At 31.4% G+C, this 8,192-nt stretch overlaps 1 pseudogene; it reads left to right on the plus strand.

Moving 5' to 3' along the window:
• The window catches only part of LOC114627237, a 9,554-nt pseudogene extending 5,071 nt beyond the window's left edge, over positions 1-4,483 (plus strand).
• Positions 4,484-8,192: the final 3,709 nt, after the last annotated feature.

Below are 8,192 nucleotides of genomic sequence, written 5' to 3' on the forward strand. Positions count from 1 at the left end.
TTCTTTCTTTCTTTCTTTCTTTCTTTCTTTCTTTCTTTCTTTCTTTCATTTTTCCTTTCCTTCTTTTTTCCACCTGTCTTTCTTTTTGGTTTGGTTTGTTCCTCAGCCAGAAGAGTTATAAGGGAAACACAAGTTTTGCAAAATACTTTTGTTAGTGGCACTTGCTTTTCTTTTCTGTAGAAGAGTTTGAAATGTATTAGTTGAACAGATATAGCTGGTAGTTGTATTTTGTTAATTTTTGAATACAGGGAGTGGATATCCCTACTCTGCTTTCTCAGACTGGAGAAGAGGTCAGAAGAGCAGTTAATTTTTGTATCAATATACACTGTGTATGCTAGCCTGGCTATAAAGTTCATGAGTCATTGTCAAGTTGAAGGTTCCACAGTGATGATTCAGATGCTAAATTATAAATGTATGAACAACATTCAATTTATCTCTTCCTTCTGTAGGTTTTGGTGTCTCTTCCATGTTGGCTTGCTTGAAGTTGGGAAATGAGTGATGAAAGTGATTTATTTCTTGCTATCTTCTTGACTCACTTTTCAATTTTGACTTCTACTGTTCTTATGCATGTAGCTTGGAGTATACAACATGATGTGCCCAAGAATAAACATGGTCATCATCAATCACTTTCTGGTTTTGCTACTATCCTAATTCTAATAGTCTTTTATTCTTCTTTTTGTTTTTCATCTCACTTATATGAAAGGTGTGTGTGTGTGTGTTCAAATTTCTTATGGATATGTGTTTACATGCACTTATGCATGCCCGTGTTTGAGAATGTAGAGGTAATAATATGGTTTTGTCTGTGTTTCTCTGTCTCTTCCATCCTGGATATCACCATTTCACTTTAGGCTGATTATACAGCCTGTATCCAGTATCTACCTGCTTCCATCCATCAGTACTTGTGTTAGAGATATATCTAGCCACACCTTGATTCCATCTGAATGCTGAGGATTTGAGCTCATATTATTTTCCTTTCACAGCAGGTATTTTTAAAAAGCAAGTCCTCTATATTTAGCAAAAAATCAGTATTGTTGATGGTGATGTATCAGCAAAGGTGAAAAAGTTGGTTCATTTTTATTATGAATACATTGGTATATGTTTCTTGATAAATTTTGTAGCAACTGAAAAGGAGAGCTAGAAATTGTATTTTAAAGATGTTTTCCTGGGTCACAGCCCTTTGAGAATGTCTGTTTAAATGTTAAGTTTAGTTCACAATAGTATGAATTTGTTGTATGCACAGTTTAGATTTTCCCTATATTGAATGTGTGTTCATGGGATAAATACTGATGGACTTCCTATAAAAGGCAGTACAATGTACTGGCTGCATTATTAATGGTACCAACCTAGATGTGTAAGCATGGATGGAAAAAGTACACAGCATGAATTTAATCAAAAGTTCAGGTAATCACATGCACATTTATAATGACTCTCTAATAAACATGCTTGCTATATTTTGTGACTCATTAATTTAAGTAACAGTACTATAGGAAAACGGGGAAACTTGTTGATCCATACATCAGGTATCCATTTCTACATCTTGAAAATCTTAGAGGTAAAATAATAATGATGCTGTGGTCATTGTTGAATGTTTGTTTTCTTGGCTTTTACAAATTTATATTTTACTGCTGACTGTATTAAATTACTAAATTTTGCTTTTGGTGATTGTCAGTTATTTACTGCATTAAGTACCCATTACTTACTGTGTAGTGTTTGATATTAAGGGATCCTTCAAGAGAACTAAACTGTGACTAAGACAGATAAATCTCAAAAATTCAATGAAATTTTAATAAGGAATATCTTATTTTAAATTAAGACTTTGATTTAGAAGAGTTATGAATTATTAGCGATCCAAATAATGAAGAAGTCATGGACTTCAAAAAGGGCAGATGTTAAAAAAATAAATAAAAGTAGCAAATGTAAAGGAGCCATTTGGTTAACACAAGGAATAGATTGTTTCAAGCTATATTTGAAAATAGGAATTTAAAAAGATATGTATAAAATATTGAAATGATGTGTTGCAAAGTGCTTACTGTAAATCAATGAAATAGTGATACATAAAACAAAATATTGTGATCTCTACAAAATTACAGTGGGTCAAAAACAAGTTATCAAAGGAAATTCCTCCATAGTTTACACACACACACACACATACACACACACATTAATCAGCTACAAATATAGCAGAGGATTGCCTTATCTGGCATCAAAGGGAGGGGAGGTCCTTGTTCCTGTGAAGGTTTGATGCACCAGCTTAGGAGGATGCTAGAGCTGTGAGGCAGGAGTGGGTAAGTAAGTGGAGAAGTACACTCTAAGAGGCAAAGGGGAGGGGGCATGGCATAGGGGGTTTGTGGAGGTGAGACTGGGAAGGGGGTGTTTGAAATGTAAATAAATAAAATAAACAAAAGAAGGAGAGAGAGAGAGAGAGAGAAAGAAAGAAAGAAAGAAAGAAAGAAAGAAAAAGTGATCAATTGGCATAAACTCCTAAATCAATAAAAAGAATTTAACCTCATTATCTATCAGGCAAGAACAAGTCAAAACCATGATGAGATAGTATCTCACCCTGAATAATGTGGATCAGAACAAAAATACAAATACATGATCGGTGGAAGAGAATAGAAAACTCTTGATACTATTAGCCTGGTGTAAGTTAATTCAGTCTTTAGAAAATAGTATGAGATCCCTTTGAAAAGTAAAAATATGTTTACCTTATGGTGCAGGCTTTCTACTTCTGGGTATAGATATTTAAAACATGATATCACAACAAAAGGAAGCCTGTATTCCCATATTTGTTACTGCAGAAAGCACAACGAGTAACATGTACACACAGCTTATCAAGACATGAATAAATAAATGATTATAGTATACATATAAAAAGAATATTTTCCACAAAGAAATTATTCTACTATTCATGCCAGTTTTTAATGGTAATAAGGTATTATTTTAAAAGTAATAACTGAAAGAAAGAAACTCCACATTATCTCTTTCATGGGTATCTTTTAAATAAAGTTAAATAGACTGTTCACTGGTGTCTACAAGAACACAAATGGTTTTGAGATTAGAGAGAAATATTACAAAATGTTTTTCTTAAGTAAAGTTAAAATTAATATATTATAATATTTTCTACATTTGATTTACTGTTTCCATTCAAGGGCTAGAGCCTACCAGCTATAATCATATATACATAATTATTTCTAGCACACAAAGGTTTCTCCTGCGATGTCCTTTTTGGAATACACCTAAGCTCTGTATTTCATGTGTTTTCATTGAAACACATTTATAATGGTATCTTGAGGAAACTATTTCTGAGAAACAAAAGAAAAACATGAGGATAATATTTACCAGGTAGACAATATTAATAAACTGAAAATTTTACTATAGAGAAATCAAAAACTAGAAATTATCATCAAATTCCTAAATACAAATTCTGTATTGGAAAGAAAATAATCAATGTGTGCTGTATCAAGAAAGCATGTCAGAAAACCACTGTGTAAGCATTTCAGAGTGCATATCTGCTGCCATATGTACCATGGGGCTATATTAGAAACTATTTGCTCTGCTTTATTTTGGTCTTACTTCTAAATATTCTTTTACTATTCTCCTTGTGTGAATTGGGAATGCTTATATTGGATCACTGTTTCTTTAATATTGTAAGATTTTTAACTTTTCATTTTAGTATAGAGGATAACTGAACTTGTGTAGGGTCTCAAACAGATCACAAAATAGGAAGAGTCAAGAAATGAGGGGCTTTTATTTATAGGTTATAGCTACCTGTACTGTTAAAAATATATAAGATTTTCAGGGATTTCCTGTTGGGTTTTGAATAAGTGTTCAGGAAGAGGTCATGTCTAAAAGGCTTTGTCACCAGCCTGTGTTGTTATCAGGAAGTGGCCAACCTCTCAGTGGTCTTACACTTTGATGGAAACTGACATAACTGACAATGCACCTTGGAAGATATATGATTATTTTCTTTATTTCTTGGGCACTGCTTGCTGTGAGTAAGGAACTTACCAGGTTGCTCAGTTTCATGATGAATAATGACATTGCACTCTGTCATGTGATGTGACCATCTATAAAAATCTTTAGGTAATAGTACAGGACTGGAATCTTACCTAACTTTTTGCTCTTCCAAGTTCATAATTTCATGTATGTTGTCACCATAGCAATGCACTGATCAGTATTATTAGTTTTTGTCAAAATTGAAAATTCTGCACCTAGAGACACTGTCCATAAAGGATAAAGATAATGCATAGAATTGGAGAAAAAATGAAAATCAAGTAACATTTAAGAGTACAGCATTAATGTGTAATAAAAAAAACACTACAATTTCATGAGAAGTCAAAAGCCAATGACAGAAATGAGAACAGAATTTGAACAGAAATTTGTCCAATGCAGATATACAAGTAGTAAAACTACAAGAATGTGTTGTTCAATATATTTTGTCATTACAAAGTTAAAAATATCAATTCAGAAAGCTGGATTGTAATCTCAGTCAGTAATGAGTCTATCATGCAAGCATGATGGCTTGAGTTCATACCATATAAAATCCATTCATGACAGTACACATACATAGTACCAATTGTGCAGGATATGAAAGGCAGATGGATTCTTGGACTCATTGCCCAGTCAGGATACTCATATTGGTAAATGTTTTGTGAAAGATCAGGTGCCATAAAATAAGTTGAACAATGCTATAAGAAGACACTTGATATAGAACTCTGGTATTCACATGTACCCATACACACATGCACTTAAACCTTCATACACATATACCCAGCAAAAATACATACTCACTTTGCACTGATAAACATATATTAGTAAAAGTATAAAAACACAATGAAAAATTACAAGATGTCACTTTGCAATAATTAAAATATTAGACAAAATTGAACAATACCTATTTTGTGTTTGAATTCATCTATTTGCAGCTATGCTACTAAAATGACTAAACATTCATGTACCTCCGCATAACAGCATTAAAGATAACAATCAGTAAGTGGCAAAAATCATTAATATATATATATATATATATATATATATATATATATATATATGAGTAAATACAGGTTGGTGTATGCCCTAATTAGGGTTTTTATTGGTGTGAAGTGGAACTATAACCAAAGCAACTCTTATAAATTAAAATATTATTAAAATATTTAATTGCATTTAGCTTACAGTTAAGAGGTTTCATCCATTATTGTAATGGCAAGAAGCATGACAGCAAACAGGCAGACATGGTGCTGGAGTGGTAGATGAGAGTTCTACACCTGAATTTGCAAGCAGCAGGAAGAGTTAGAGACACTGGTCCTGGCTTGAGCATCTGAAACCTCATAGATCCACACCACACAGTGACACACTTCCAACAAGGCCATAGCTCCTTCAACAAGGCTATACCTCCTAGTAGTGCCACTGCCTATGGGCCTATGGGAGGCTTTTCACTCAAAAAAAAACGAAGTATATTAGTAAAACTGATTTTTTTATGCCAAAAAAGTATCCTCTTAAAGTTGCAATATATTTATACCTGCGATGAAGGAAGTGGGTTATGGGAATCAAGAAGTTATACTTCATTAGCAATTAGCACTTCATATGCTTTGGAAATTCTAATGCCTGTTATCTTAAATACTTCTTTCATTGCTGCCAGAAAATACTTGACAAAAACAGTTTAGGCAAGGAAGGGACTATTTTGTTTACTGTTACTTAGAATATAGTCCACTATGACTGGGACTGTGACAGTTATACTGTAGTGTATTTGGAAAGAGTAATAAAGCACACTATGATTTAAATTTATTAATGATATGCAACTTTTCTCTTAAATATTTTTACTTCATTAATAAATCATAAATTAAACAAATGGTTTAAATAAGGAGAAGGTAATTAATAAATCAGAAAATTGGAATGACAAACTCACTATTGGATAAATATTAAAATATAATGAAAATATTTATCACTTATGTACAGATGTTGTAGGCTTTCATGTTCAGTGATTTGTAGAATTTTAATTTTCAAGCTTTTGAACAACTGTTGATCTTTAAAGAGTATACAAATCACAACTACACATGTATCTATTTAGGCCTGTTTTCTGAGTATATTTTTTATATTTGAGAAGATGGTGTGTTCTATATCTTGATACATTAATATAAAAATTTAAATGCGACAATACAAATTATCTCTCACAATTTTTCAAGGTTTTATTTCTTATAAATAATTCTCCTTGTTTTATGTTCAATTTAAATAAAATTTCAATATTGTTTTTTCTAGCAATATGTGTAGAATATTTTGTATTTTCAAGTTTTAAAATATTGTATTTTATGATAGATGTCAATCACTGTCACCTCTGCATTTCACAAAAATAGAAATGTATACAAATATATCATTAAAAATTGAACAAATAAGTTTGTTCTGCTAAAATCCATAGCATTCTTTTGTATTATATTGTCTTATATTTGAGGATAGGTACATAAAATAAATGAATGGTGAGTTCATATTCTTGCTTCATAAAAATGTAAGTATTTAATATTTTTCCATAATAGTTTCTACAAAAATCTGTTACCACAACCTGAGTCTCTAAAATCATGCTTATAAATTTGAAAAAAAAAGTATAAGTTACAGTTGAAAGAAAATACTTGTCTTTTCATGACTTTATTTATTTTTTTTATTTGCCAACTAACATTGGATAACTTTTAGGACATATTTTCTAAGTTCTTACTCTTTTCAGCTGAAAACTGGAGGCAATAATGTATTTTTAAAGAGTATTTTTAGAATTAATGTTAGATGAATTGAGAAAAGCCTCTATCATGTAGCAGTAATTTATTTAATATGAGTTATCATTTCATACAGTCCTTAATATTGCTCCATCCCAATATTTTAATTTACTGACACAGAAAAAAATTGCCTCCTCAAGCATTATATTTAAAATTTCAATATATCATTAAGTGAAAAACATAATAGTATTTAACAATCTCTTTCCTATGGAAAGGATCAATTGTCATTAAGGTTTTAGATATAAGTTTCTAGTAGCTGTTCCTTACATCCCTACAATTAAAAAAAAAACCTCTAAATTAACCTACAATAGCTGATACATAGCTATTTTGTATGGATAAGCATGTCCTCACTTTTCAATAAATCACATTTTAAAGTGTAAGTTATAAAATAAGGCCCTATGTAATCTTGTTTAAAAAATGGTTTCTATATATACAACCCTGGAATTCAAACAATTTGCTTGTTTGTATTACATACTTTTTACCGTTAAAGTAGATGTTTAATTTCAAAGAAACAAAATAATTGGGATAAGCAACTTAGAACCATTTGTTTCTTTGTCTTAGATACACCTATTAAGGCATTGACAGAATTGATGATGACATTTAATAATTTCAATTTCCTTTCTTTACTCTCAGATTATCAGAGTTCTATCTGTATTCTAAATACATGAGGCAAAACCAAAGTCAGAAACAGATTATAAAATACAGAAAATAATCTTATAATAATTCATGTCAACAATGTCAGTTGAATAACTACAGAAGATGTCAGGAAAATCGCATGGACACACATACACACAAACACAGTGATATTATACTGAGTAGTCATGTAGTTTGTATAAATTTACTTTTCATTGACAACTTTACAGGTACAAAGGACATCATCAATAAATTTAAAATGGAACAGTGTTTTGCTGTAGAAAGCAATTATGCAGTTAAAGGAAATTTACAGTAAGACATGGAAGAGAACATTATAAAGTATGCATCCATATACAGAAGTATTTCATAGAATATTCCATGCAGAGAAGAACACACAATAACCATCCTGTTGGGTTTGAATGATTAAATGTAGTAACTATGTAACAAACAAAAGTATAGGTGCTGAGCATCATGGCATTTCAATCCCAGCTTTCTGAAGGTCAGCAGATCTCTCTGGATGCAGGACATGATCTACATTGCAAATACCAGGAGAGCTAGGATAATGTAGAGAAACCATTTTTCAAACCAGCAAACAAATGAAATAAAAAAATGAATATCAAAGAGCAGGTAAATAGTATCATCATATTAGTCTCTTACACCACCAAGAACAAACAGCTATGACAATCTTGTTAAGGCATCAGTGGGAGTTTCCAACTGATAGCACAAGGTAGAAAAGTCATTCCCTCAGGTAAATCTTCCAAATAAAAAATCACATAGGGAGCAGCAGGACTGTGGTTAATA

This window comes from Grammomys surdaster, unplaced genomic scaffold (assembly GCF_004785775.1).
Source record: "Grammomys surdaster isolate TR1022 unplaced genomic scaffold, NIH_TR_1.0 61, whole genome shotgun sequence".
In the NCBI taxonomy this organism is placed as follows: Eukaryota; Metazoa; Chordata; class Mammalia; order Rodentia; family Muridae; genus Grammomys; species Grammomys surdaster.